Source organism: Anas platyrhynchos, chromosome 4 (assembly GCF_047663525.1).
Source record: "Anas platyrhynchos isolate ZD024472 breed Pekin duck chromosome 4, IASCAAS_PekinDuck_T2T, whole genome shotgun sequence".
In the NCBI taxonomy this organism is placed as follows: domain Eukaryota; kingdom Metazoa; phylum Chordata; class Aves; order Anseriformes; family Anatidae; genus Anas; species Anas platyrhynchos.
Window position 1 is genome coordinate 69,148,255 of NC_092590.1, and position 13,360 is coordinate 69,161,614.

The window sequence follows — 13,360 nt, forward strand, 5'->3', positions numbered from 1 at the left end:
CGCTACAAGAAGGACATCGAGGTGCTTGAGCGGGTCCAAAGAAGGGCGACGAAGCTGGTGAGGGGCCTGGAGAGCAAGTCCTATGAGGAGCGGCTGAAGGAGCTGGGCTTGTTCAGCCTAGAGAAGAGGAGGCTCAGGGGTGACCTTATTGCTATGTATAAGTACATTAAAGGAGGCTGTAGAGAGGTGGGGGTTGGCCTGTTCTCCCATGTGCCTGGTGACAGGACGAGGGGGAATGGGCTAAAGTTACGCCAGGGGAGTTTTAGGTTAGATGTTAGGAAGAGCTTCTTTACTGAAAGGGTTGTTAGGCACTGGAACGGGCTGCCCAGGGAGGTGGTGGAGTCACCATCCCTGGAAGTCTTCAAAAGACGTTTAGATGTAGAGCTTAGGGATATGGTTTAGTGGGGACTGTTAGTGTTAGGTTAGAGGTTGGACTAGATGATCTTGAGGTCTCTTCCAACCTAGAAATTCTGTGATTCTGTGATTCTGTGAAATAAGAACTGGGTGACTGTAGAAAAGTCTCATCTCTCAAAGAGAACTTGAGCAAGATCATGCTGAAGATGGACAAATTCTTACAGTTTCTGGTTACTCTCTATATGTTGTGCACAACACATGAACCTTCTCAATTTCTCCAGGAGACATTCAAAGATTTCCCCTCTCCCTTTCCCTAGACCTCTTCTTTTGAAAGATGAAGCCTGAATTTCAAATATAAGATAAGCAGCCCATTTAATTAGTTTAGGACTTTCCTGTCTGTGGACAGATTAATTATATTTGTTTCTCTAAAGAATAACAGTTCCTTTTCACTTATAGTTGAGAATGCAATGCCATTTATTTTTCTTTCTATAAATTGTGGTGCTGAATACCTTGTTCATCTTGTTAGCAGAGTAAACGAAGAAACATGAAAACATCATTTCTGGAGGAGAAACAGCATGAAACCAATCTGGCTGCAACATGTATGTTTGTAAACACTGGACCACATTCTCAACTGCATAGCTTCATTGACTTTGATTAGTAAAGATCTGGTCTACTGGTTTTCTCTCAGATAAATATTAATGTGCACTTACTTCTGTCTCAAAATGGATCTCATTGATATCAAATGCAGAAAGGACAGCTGAAACAAGGCTTCCTGGATAAGACTTCTCCTAATGGAGGCCATGGTATTTTCACAAGTTGTTTCCACTGCCCCCATGCCCACCCCCAGGAGGGTCTCTTTGGCTTTTATAGTTGAATTAGTGATTGTGGGAGGGTGGGAAGAGAGGCAAGGGAGTGATAAGGGCATAGAGGAATGGGCACATTCGATCTGCTTGGGTGAGCAGTAGGGGACATTGAGGACAGGCATATAGGTGTACAGAATATAATGTGTACATGGGGCAGGGAAAGAGAGGCAGATGATTTACCATGAGGAATGTCACTTCTCCATCTTCCTGGAGACATGACATTATCAGAGGCCAGCTCTCCTGTGAGTAAGCAGATAGTTTAGGGTGCTCATTCTGTGCCTGCTAGTATGTATTTTGCACTTTTAGTATCATCAATAATCACATCTGTAGCTTCACTGAGAAGACAATGAAAAAGAAGAGGGGACTATGAGGGTTCACATAACCTTTTTGGTCAGGTTATCTTATTGTAGCTGAGGACTTAACATTAATGAGGATGAGTATTGTACAATAGTCTTGGGGTGACCAGTAGCAGACTTGCCACCACAGGGCTTAGCATGGTAGGATCTTGCTCATTCCTTATTTGCTACTACTAACTAATTAAACATGATCAGATAATCACAGTGAAGTTGGATGAGCAGCAAAGGATTTGCTTTTTGGGTATACCTGTTTAGAATTTGCTGATTCTCAAGATGTTTATGGTGGCTTTTTCTTGTTTGTCCCAATGGCCATTCAGTGATATGAAAAATTTCTCATTTCTTCCCCTCTGCCCCCTCACCCCACCCCACCTGTCAGCATTGTAGGTATTGTACATCTTTTGACTGTAAGGCACAGTATATCTCTGGCTATCCAAATTAAGTTTTCTGCTAAATCCCTGAACCACTAAAGAGTGACATCACAGAATTCAGCACAGCTGTGGGGTCATGTGTAACATGAATTTGGAAGATAGATGTGAGCAGAAATGTAGGAAGCTCCTGAACAATACCACTGGGAAAAATAAGTGGTCTGTACAACATATGTAATGGGAAAGGAGAAACTATCACCTAAAGCTGGCTGTAGGAAGTTTGGGGATGATCGTGATGCTTCAGGCTGCTGGCAGGATATTTATTCTCTCCCAGCTGATCTCTGCTTACAGCAAGTGGCAGGGGTGCCAGGTGTTTTATGTAGGGGGGCAAAAAGCTAAATCATGCTCTCCATAACTCCCTATGGCTTTGCTCCATGTGCCTTTGCTCCATGACATATGGCTTTATTATGAGAGTCACCTTCAGCTTGGGAAGTGTCTTTTCGCTGCCTGGGACACGTTTGACTCCCTCCTGCCATCTGTATCTGTGACAGTTTGAAATTGTGTTTGTCTGGAGTGTGTTCATGGTTTGATAGGGAAAAAACTCAGAGCTGAGGATGGCTAAGATGTTTTTTTAGTAAAGGCTAAAGTGAATGTTCATACAGGAGAGACCAGTGATTGCTTTCTAGAGCAAGTGTTACAGTGGTTTCCTCAGGATATTTTTGTTCCACAAAAATAAGAATATTCAAAGTTGCATGACTTGTAGTACACCTGATTTCAGTAAAGACTAATTTAATATACCGTGTCTTTCATAAGCAGTTTTGATTGATGTCTCTTTGTTCTCTTATTTAATCCAAATGCAAAAAGGCATTAACTTGTGCTAATTAATTTATTTGTGTTAATTAGCATCTATTGACTCATCCTTCTGTATTGCACTGAAATTTGGGGTGTGCTGGGAATCAGGTGTGGTTTAGCATGCCAACAAAATAAAAGTATTTGGGGGCTGTAGGTTAGTTATATGACTACCATAAATACAAGCATTTTAAAAGTAGAAAGCACTGACTTTGGGCTGCTGGTTAGAGGAAAGCCCTTGTTTTTCAGACTGTGATATGGCTTTGTTTGTAGTGCTGGCTTTTTACAACCAATTATACTCGTATACAGAATTATAGTTTACAGAAATATCACTGCATTTGAAAAAAGCAATTTCCATTGTTCCAGAAATGATGGATGGTATAAGCCACTGAATGTGGGGAAGTTGATGACAAAGTGTCACATATAAGGACTGGAGGAAAACCAGCTCTACCTAGACTGGGGTGTCAACAAAAACCATGAGATGGATGTGGCTTTTGGTTTCCCTTGAGGAACTGCCAGCAGGGCGGGAACCTCTACTTGACTGAGAAGATCAGTAGAAGGAGCACAAAAACGCAGTTTGGATGTCCTGCATGGGGAAACATTTTTGTTGTGGCTGCTCCCGGTTAGAGGAGCTTTCCCAAATGTGCAATACCTGGGAAGAACATTTGAGCTTGGCCAAGACAAAATGCTCAAGGTGGGTATGAGAAAGGGGGGCTTAGGAACATCATCAGCTGTCTGTCCTTCCTTCTATCCTTCTGCTGGCCATGCAGAGGCTCAGTTCTGACCACTTCTGATTTCTGCCTCGGTCCTTCTGTTTTTCACCCTGGAAACACCTCCTCCACACCAAGTTGACTGGTCCTGCAAGGGAGACAGCTTGGAGGGCTGCAAGACATTTTCTTCACAACTGTTTTTTTCTGCCTCTCTCAGGTACAAAGTGATAGGCAAATAAAGTGTTCTTGCAAGTCTGGCCAACACAGATGTAGATCTTGTGCAGTTGACAAGAGAGAAAAACGTAATCATTTAAAAAACAGTTACTGCTCTCAGTTTCCATGGCTTCAAAGGTGAACTTTTCCCTTTTTCTCTTCTCCTGATGAACCTCAGAGCCTCAGCTCAGTCTTGGGGGGATTTTTTTGGTCATTCTTGATGGTTTTTTCCTGCACATGCCTTGGTTCCAAGCCAAGATAACCCACCCTGCCCTTGGCAGGTGCCTGCAGTGCTCAGATGGAGGCCACAGTTGGGTGCCAGGACAGGCAGATTGTCCACAGGTGGCATATTACACTGAGCAGCATCTGGCAGAGATTTTCAGGTCTGTTGTGAGAAAAGCTGTATGTAATTGTGTCTGCATCTCCCTGGGGAATTTTCGGAGCTAGGAAAGGAGAAGAAGAAACTAACTTTGAACCATAAGACTGATATATATATATCAGTCTATTATATACAGTCTATTTTATATATATATATATATATATATATATATATATATATATATATAATGGTAGATGTGGTGCTTTTTATTCATTTCCTTGGGGTTTTGTACCATCTCAAATCAGACCTTGTTACGATAGTTATTTTCCATAGGAGGAATTGACTGATTTTGTAAGCATCCTATCCACCGAAACATGTGCACCGAATTCTGCTTACTAGGCTGTACTGTACATTTCCAGCAAGGATACTTTGTGATTGAAGAATGAGAAATATTTAGGGTAGGTGGAAAAGGTGAAGGTACAAATTGGAAGGAAAGTAAGGATCACAGAATGGCCAGTGGTGGGGACCTCCCATGGTGAGTGGGTTATGTTGATTATTGCCTCCTGCATTGCAGGTCTTCTGGCATGGGAAACACCACCAGAAAAAGACAAATGGTGATGAGGATGGCAGTCTTGAGAAGAACAGAAAATGCTCAAATGTGAGTGGATGACAAGAAGGCTTCTTCTCTTTCCTTTCCCACCTTGACCACGTAGGATACTTAGAGAAAGGTGAAAGTGAATACTGACATAAGCCCACAAAACCATGCCAGGTGTATGATAGACTTTAAAATCAACTGTTTACAACAAAGCCAAACACTGTGAACTAAATGATGCTTACTTGTGTCTTCTGTTCTGGGAAGGCTTCCAAGCTGGGTGGGAAGTGACCTAGAAAATTGCCCAGCAAGGACAAAGTACAGGTGTGCCAACACACACCTTAGTGCTGTGCCATGCAAGGGACTTGACAGAAGCTCAAACACATGTACAGGATGTGCCGTATTTCACAAGCTACTATGATAGACTGTGCTCTGCACAAGCGCTTACTGACAGGTAGCATCTACTGGTTTTCTCCCACTGCAGCTGAGAAGACCTGATGTATTTGTGGCAGGATCTTGAAGCAAATTTCTTTCTCTGGCTCTTCTTCCTGCATTAACTACCAAATATAGGGGAACTTTTTGCCCTTTCTGACATAGGATTCTTGATTTATAGTTTCAGTTCATTTAAAAACTGCTAAAAAGTACACCGGGGAGGTGGATTTTCACATTTGGAGAGCGAATCTCTCTCCATCAGATGGTCTGGTAAAGTAGAGCATCATAGTTTGGGTGAGTCTGAGAAGATTCTCACTTGGGAATGAGAGACAGCAGCATTTGTTTCCAAATTGCTTTATATTTTGCAGAGTTGCTTCCATTCGTGAGGCTTTAAAATTAAATGAAATTTAAATGGTGGCATTTTGGCTTTATTTTATCCAAATGTTTAGATTTTTAGGTAGTGGTGAGTCGGGCCCAGAATTAAACATCTTAATTATCTGTTGCTGAAGGAAATCCCCCTAGGAAATGAAGTTATAATTTCATCTGTCTTTAAAATTTTAACTCTGCCTTTAATCATATCTCTTGCAATACTTCCCCTGTTACCCCCAAAAGTGTAAGTTCTCAGATTTCTTTCAGTTTCTGCACTACAAAAACTGACAAATCGTCATGTTTGGAAGCACCTGTGGCAGGGAAAGAAATCAGCCAGTTACTACCTCTCAAAATGAATTAATGCAAGGTTATCTTATGAATCCAGCTGTCAGAATTTCAAACAATACAAGCAGGAGTCACAGCATTTCAACCTACTGTGTTTCTGGGAACCTCTCTTTTTCTTTGCACTCTGCAAAGTGAGTGAATGCACTCCTATTTACATAGCAAATTAGAGGTTTTCATGACTATTGATTAGCTAACTTCAGAAACTGCTATAAAGAGGTAAAACATACTATTGACATGTGATATGCATCATGTTTAGAATTTGCTTGGTTTCTGAAATCATCATATCTGTTCAAATGTTTAGTCAATTCCTAAAACTTTTGTATAAATTCCCCAGAAGAAATGTTTATGGAACTCGCAATTGTACAAGTAGACCATGTTTTCTGTCCTTAGGAGCAGACTTTGACATACCGGCTTTGTAGCTCAAAGGGTTGATTGTTATTTAACTTTAATTGCTTTTATGGCCATATAGGCTTTGTTTTATCCTTCTGCATGAAACCAAATTCATCTTATTGCTGTATTAAAAGGTATGGGTACAAAGGACAAAGGACAAAAATAGAATACTTCAACTACATGCTTCTAATTTTTCCCACTCAAAGATTTTTCATGTGATGGAAAATAAGTACATTTCCAGAACATAAACTAAATGCCTGGGAAGCAAATACTGCAAACATAGGGGACTATTCTGCATATGTTCAAGCCATTTGAGGACTGAATGAATCAGCTTATAGCCACTGTGGGATTATTTTTTAAGGCTTTCTGCTCATGCACTACCAATTCAACAGGAGTTGCTAGTGGTGTTTGAAAACGTGAGAACAGCTATCCATATGTTGGTAGCTACTCACACAGGTATGAAACATAAACATTTTTATCATAGAACAAATGCTTTCAGTTTAAAATTACCCATAGCATATTTATGAACTTTAGATCTATCAGAATTTACAGAATCTCTATATAAAAGCAGTATGGTGTCCTAATAAAAATAATTTTTATCTGACTTGAAAATACTATAGAAGACTTATATTTAAGTCTGATTATTATTATCTGATTAATTGTTCATTGTGGTAGCCAACACTGTAAGAATACGTACATGATATTAGATGTGCAAGGTTGGTTTGGAAAAATAAATATCTAGTAAATTTTGCTGATTAGTCAAGGTGGACTAGTATTTTTGTCAGCCTGAAAATACTAGGAACTAAATTACTACAACAATAGAGCCTCATTTTACTTACAGAGGTGGCTGGGAAACAGTTGGATCATGACTTGTTGTGGAGAACTTAATCTGCTAAAACAGGAGTTTTTATTGCTGTCTTTCCAAAAGAGGTATCATCAGTGGTCTGTTGGAGACTGCTATTAAATAACACACATTAGACAAGTCACTGGGCTGTTCAAGATAATATCAGTGCTTAGCTACAGCAGATTTTCTTTTAATCATAAAGTCGTAATTATAGCTTCACTACAGGCAAAAGAAATCTGAGCTCTGAACTTGCATTCTTTCTATAATTTTACTTATCTTGTGCATTTGCATTTTCTAGTTCTTGTCAATGGAGATATGGGGTTGGACATCCAGTGAAGATCTGTTGGGTTGAACAGCTCAGATACATTAACTTTCCACAAAGCTTGAAGCATTTCTTTCTAGCTTTGTTGAAGGTGTGGTCTCCTCGGCCTCTTGGTTGGATTTTTTATTTATTTTATTTTATTATTTTTTTAAGCACACAAGCTAAAGTTGTTGCTAAATCTTTGACAAAGAAAAATGTCAGATGACAGTAAGTGATCTTTACTACTCTAAAGTGCAAGAACAGTGAAAAAGTAAATGAATGCTTTTTAGATACAAAATATGTTTGCATAGCTGTAAAAATCTGGCAAGCAGATGGCACCACATTGAACTTCAATAGGAAATCAGATCTGCAAAATCACTATTTGTTACCAGGTTGCTATTGAAGAGCCCGATTATGATGAGTGATAGGAGTCCCTGTGATGAACCCCTTCCTCAGGCTGGCAAGCAGTTGTTCCCATGAAGAGTTGTAATGATTCCAGCATGCTGGCTTTCTCCCCAGTGCAAGGCAAGCACAAAGGCTGGTCCAAATCTTTAGTTATAAAACAATATGTTGATCATCAATATTTGTTCTGAGGACTGGAAAATGATAAGATTAAGAGTTTATCCATAATTGCTTGCATGTGCTTAACCCATGGTGAGTGAAGGCTAATATGACTGGGCTTAACTCAGCACTGAGCTTCGCTGAGTTGTGCTGGTTTAGCACAAGCTAAAAACATGCATATGAAAAGCTACCATGGGCCAGCTGACACATGGAAATTCTTTAAGTTCTGGTAACTTCTAAGTCTGCAGCGGGAAAGAGACTTTTACGGGAAAATCCTGTCTGCACAAAGTGGGGTAATTTCGGGGGGGAAGCACAGAGCCTGGTACAATTATTAGCTTCTGAATGGGAGGGTATATGAGAAGCCAAGCATGTCAGGGATGCAAAAATATATCTAGAAACCTGGAGAAATCCTTCTGAGAGCTGTTGGAAAGGAGACAGTCTAAGTAGTTCTGAGACATCACTCTTCCAACCTAGAAATTCTGTGATTCTGTGATCACAACATGGAGCAATGCTGCTTTCTTGGTGCCTGGGACACACAACACTTTATGAAAAACCCTGTATCTTGTGTGATGTCACTGAAGGGCAGAGCACAGCTCAGCTAAGCTCATTGCTGCAGGCTTCATCAGAAGAGGCCATGAAAGTTTTCAAGGACTGGTAGCTTGCTTCTAAAGTTCTTGTCAGTTAATCTTAGCGAAGAATGAGAAGTGTTGTTTCTATTAGCCTAGCTAAAGTTAGGCTCTGACTTTGTTTCAAGTCAGTGTTTTTCCTACACTCAGGTATTTCTGAATACCTTTCACAGATCCTTGTATGAAAGGTAATACAGAAGAAAAAAATCCATCCATGTTGATGGGCTTATGCAAGAGTGCCTCGTGTCCTCCCCTTCTGTGAGAGTTTGTGCTTCTGCAGGGAAATATTTCAAGCATGAAGACAGAGAAACTATAAACTACTTGTATAAGAGACAAAATATTTTAAAACCTCTAAATGCCACATAGACCTTGGAGACAGTTATTATGCAGTGAATTCCTGAAACTCTTTTGGAGAAGGGTCAATGAGAACATCTATAGAAAACAAACATGTTGGTCTGAGATGCAGTGGATCTTTTTGCAACCCTGTATTTTGACATTTCCTCTGTGTTTTGTTTTTCTTTGTCTCTTGATTCCTAGGAAGATCTCTGGGGACCTGTGCTTTCACTGCTATGCAGACATTGACACTGGCACAGTTCCGCAAAATATCTAAGGTACAGTTTCCACGGGCAAATATAGAACAAGGGATAGCAGCAGAAGGGAGGAGGACATTGATAAATAAAGCGATGTTGTGCATTTCTGGGAAGAGCCTGGGACTCTTGTCCTAGGAGCCCAAAGCTAGACTTGGAGTTCTAGAGCTGGCCTCATTGATGCCAAATAGAGAGCAATGACAAATTGCTCTTGTGACTTTCTTTTAAGTCTGTAATACGATCCAAACCCTAATGTCATAAATTAAGTAAATAAATAAATGAAGTGCATATTTTAAATGTTTTTTGAAGAGAATGTAAACATAAATAAGCCATGGCTCTTTGTAAGGAAGTAAATTACGTGGCTTCACATACTGGCTTCTACAGTTTTTGCCACAATAGCTTTATTTCACAAGGAGCAATGTAATCCATGATTAAAAATGACTTAGAAGTGGAGATTATAATCAAAATAATTTAGGATTTGTACTTAACAATTAAAATGCAGCAAATTAAACACTGAAGTAGGAAAACCAACAATAGATGTGGAAGAAAGACAGATTTACATATTTAGCTTTATTGCTGATATGACAGCATAGTCTTAATTTCTTAAATTCAGACATACCTGAAATTGAGATAAAAATAGATTTTTTACTGCCTTTGGGTCATGGAAATATATTGCACTTATGCAGTGTTGCCAAGATTTTTCCACCAAGGGATAATGTAACCATGAACAATTGCAGTTACCTGCCTTTGTAAGCAAACTGTTGGTCTGCTTAAGGATCGGACCACTGGTGCCAGTTGATTGCTTCACTTGAGTGCAATAGAAGTGAATACATGTCCTAGAATTGACACTCATTTATTGTCCCTAGATCCTGCTAATGATAGCAAATCTCACCAATCTTTTTCTGTCAAATTCAGATACCTTAAACAAGGCTTGTAACTCCAAAGTTATAAACTCTGCAACTGCAGGGAAGAATCAGCTGCATAAATATCATACCCACAGCTGATAGTGTTGATTGATGATGGGATTGTCTTGGGATCCAGCTGTCCCTATTAAATAAAGAATATGGGCTGACAAAGTGCATACTAATTTAAGCTTCCCAGAAAGTCATCCTGTGTACTGAGGGACATTTACCGTGCTAGAATAAGACTGCAAAGTCTCTACCTACCTACCAACCATACTCCTGTGTCTAACACATCACCATTTTTTTTTTTGTATTGCAGCATATACTTCTTTTTGTTTTGTTTTGTTTTATTTCTTCTTTTCCAGTGTTTCCCAGTGCTTCTGCAGCTGCATTCAGCCTTCTGTCATTACAGAGGGGTGGAGGGTCTGAAGCCACTTCCAGGCTTGCAGGAAAGGATTTCTGAATAAATAATACCATGGGCAGAAATACACTGCTGCATTGGTTGCTTTTGCAGAGTGTATTGAAAAACCTGCCTGGAGTCATGCAAGAGCAATGTAATGTTAGGAAGCTGAACTTGTGTTTTTATTTTCATTTATAAGAGAAAATCTGAAATGTGAAAATACATTTAATATGATGGAAATGGCTTAAATTTTGTGGTGAAGGAAGAAAATTCACACAGGAAGATCCAAGTTCAAATTAATTAAAATGTGATCATGAAAGACTGGTGGAGGGCTTCTAGTCTGAAAGGCAGCTCATTACCTGTCTACTAATAGCAGGCTATTTGTAGAGGTGGTCAAAGTGAAATGCATGGCAGTGTCCACCATTTTGTTTTCATGTTCAATTTGACAGGAGTCACTGGAAATTACACTCACAGGTCTGATGGGATTCTTGTGGCTAGCAAAAGCGGGAACGATTCAATATTATGAAGTATTTATAAGTCCCTAAGGCACACTTACAGATGTCCTTGGCAACAACAATTTCCAGTCCGTTATTAGCTTTAAAAGCTAAAAGCAGAGCTGTAGACCTTTTCTAGGCACCAAAAAGCAGCAAATGCTGACAGACAAGTAGTGAGTAGGCAGGTCCCACTCTGCCCACCTCTGATAACAATCAAGTCCCTGTATTGTGCATTAGCTTCAGGGAATGGATTAGCCCTTTTGGCAGCCCACTATAAAGCACTTTGCAGTAATCTCATTTTGAGATCTGAAAGGCATGAATCATCCAGGTCAAGTTTAAATCATGCTTTGAGGGCCAGATTCTTATCTTGCTTGTGCCTCAATGAATAGAGAGCTATTACATTAGAGCTGATGGTGTTATGCATCCACGTAACGTCAGCAGGCAGGTAGTCAGAATTGGGCCCTAAGACTGAAAAATTGTCATACTGGTAAAAATTAGATGAGGGAGGAAGTAGGGGTTGCTATTTATAACAGCAAAGAATAAACTACTTCTAGCACTGAATGAGGAGCTTTCTTACAATAAAGAAAAGGGAATGGTCCCATTTCAACTAAATATTTAAGCTCCTTGCTGATGAGGTTCCTACTTCTCCACTGTGTTTACTGCGCCTTTTCCATGACAAAACTATAACTATTTCCCCGGCAGACACAAACATAGGAACACACACATTCTCATATCACATAAATGCCCATCTGGCTTGGGATGAGGTCTCTTACTTTTGACCACTGCATGAAAGAGGCAGCAGGTACGAAAGGTGGCAGATCATGGCCTGCTAGATGACTTTGTCCAGGCTTGTGTCCTGTTCTCTATTCACATCTGAAGGATTGCAGAAAAAGGGTGCTAAAATGATGCTGACTGTGGGCAGCTGTTCTAGGGCCTGTGTTAGTCACGTAAGAAGTATCTCTGACATCTTCCCAGTTTGTTCAGTTCTGGGACTACTGACTTCAGCATAAGCAAGCTGCAGGCTACACCCTCAAAATGATACATATGTTTTTCAATTTCATACCATTTAAACAAAGTACACAGCACCGAAATGTGTTTCTCATTTTTATCTTGAGGTGAAAGATGTAAATACTTTAGCCTCCTCAGGCATACTCTTACTAATAGCTGGTAGGTCATGTGTTTATACACTTTTCAAGGCAGCTGGCCCTGCAGCCTGTCTCCCTTCTCATCCTTACCTTCCCATTTAAATTGCTTGCACTTTTCTTATTTGTAGGTTTGTGGTAAGCAGAGCAGACTTATTTCACTGGTGTAGAGAACAAGAGGTGTGCCCACTGCTAATGCAAGAATTTGCTGAAGAGTTGCAGATAGTTTTTCCTCTGTAAACTCTTCACTCAACCTGTCAACCCTTTCCCGAACGTTTCCTTTGGCAATGCATTTAAAAACTGCTTGGATCTCAAGAGCTTCAAACGTAGAGGATGTAAACCATGGTCCAGAAGTCTGAAACAGAACAAGATGCTGCATTATCCAATGACCTGGAATAAAAGCAAAAGGGGCTCAGAAGAGCTTGCAGGGGTCAGGCAGTCTGTGACCTGCCTTGCAACAAGCTCAGATCTACCCAGGACATAACTGACAAATGCTGGTCTGCCTTGTTCTTAAAAAAATCTCCTGTGGAGAGATTCTGCTACCTCGTGAAGCATACTGTTCTGGTAACTACTTGTCCACAGCTGCCTGTTGATTTGTAACAGCCCTGAGAAGATGGACAAGTCTCAACATAGAATCCCCTACTTGGTTATTCTACTGCTGTTAAAAAAAAATGTTTTTGGTCTGTACCAGAATATTCATTTTTGAAGGTTATAACATGGAGAAGACTGGAGCTCTTCACATTTCAAGTATATTCTCCAACTTTGGAAGCAAAATGAGAATGGTCCCCCAGTGATCCTGAGCTCAAAAACAAGGCAAACCTATGGAAACTGAAATTTCAGCAAACACCAGCCAAGTTCAGACTTCTAGGCTTGTTAGGCATCTGGCTACACATCAAGGAGTCTGTCAGCCCTATGAAATGCATTTCTAAGCACTACTATGGGCAGCGTGGGCAGGGAGGTGGAAGGGGAGACAAATTTCCCTTGAAAGGTTAAATTAAACCCATGTGTCCCTGATAAATATGCAAATTACTGAATTGGCACATTCCTATAGGAAAAGAGAGAGTCCAGTCAATGATTGCTAACCATCCTTTCAGAACCTTCCCTCCTTCCACAACGTTATTATCAAATATGCTAATCCTTTCCCTTCAGATAGTTGTAACAATATTTTTCCATGGATTCTGTGGGTCATGGTACAGATGCAAGGTTCTTTAAGGTCATTCTACAAGATCTTTTTTTTTTGTGTGCTTTCTTGTATCAGGCTTCTGCATGGACAGACTCCAACTTTAGTCTGAAAGTTTTCCAGACAAGAGCCTTTTTGCACGTGGGTTTTGTGAAAGTGATCTAAT

At 40.1% G+C, this 13,360-nt stretch overlaps 1 long non-coding RNA gene across 1 annotated transcript; it reads left to right on the forward strand.

The window, feature by feature from the left end:
- Nucleotides 1-2,306: 2,306 nt before the first annotated feature.
- On the forward strand, nt 2,307-12,665 carry LOC110352092 (uncharacterized). Its single transcript, XR_002400504.4, has 4 exons — nt 2,307-3,481; nt 4,604-4,687; nt 9,027-9,100; nt 12,146-12,665. It is a non-coding gene; the product is annotated as an uncharacterized lncRNA (long non-coding RNA).
- Nucleotides 12,666-13,360: the final 695 nt, after the last annotated feature.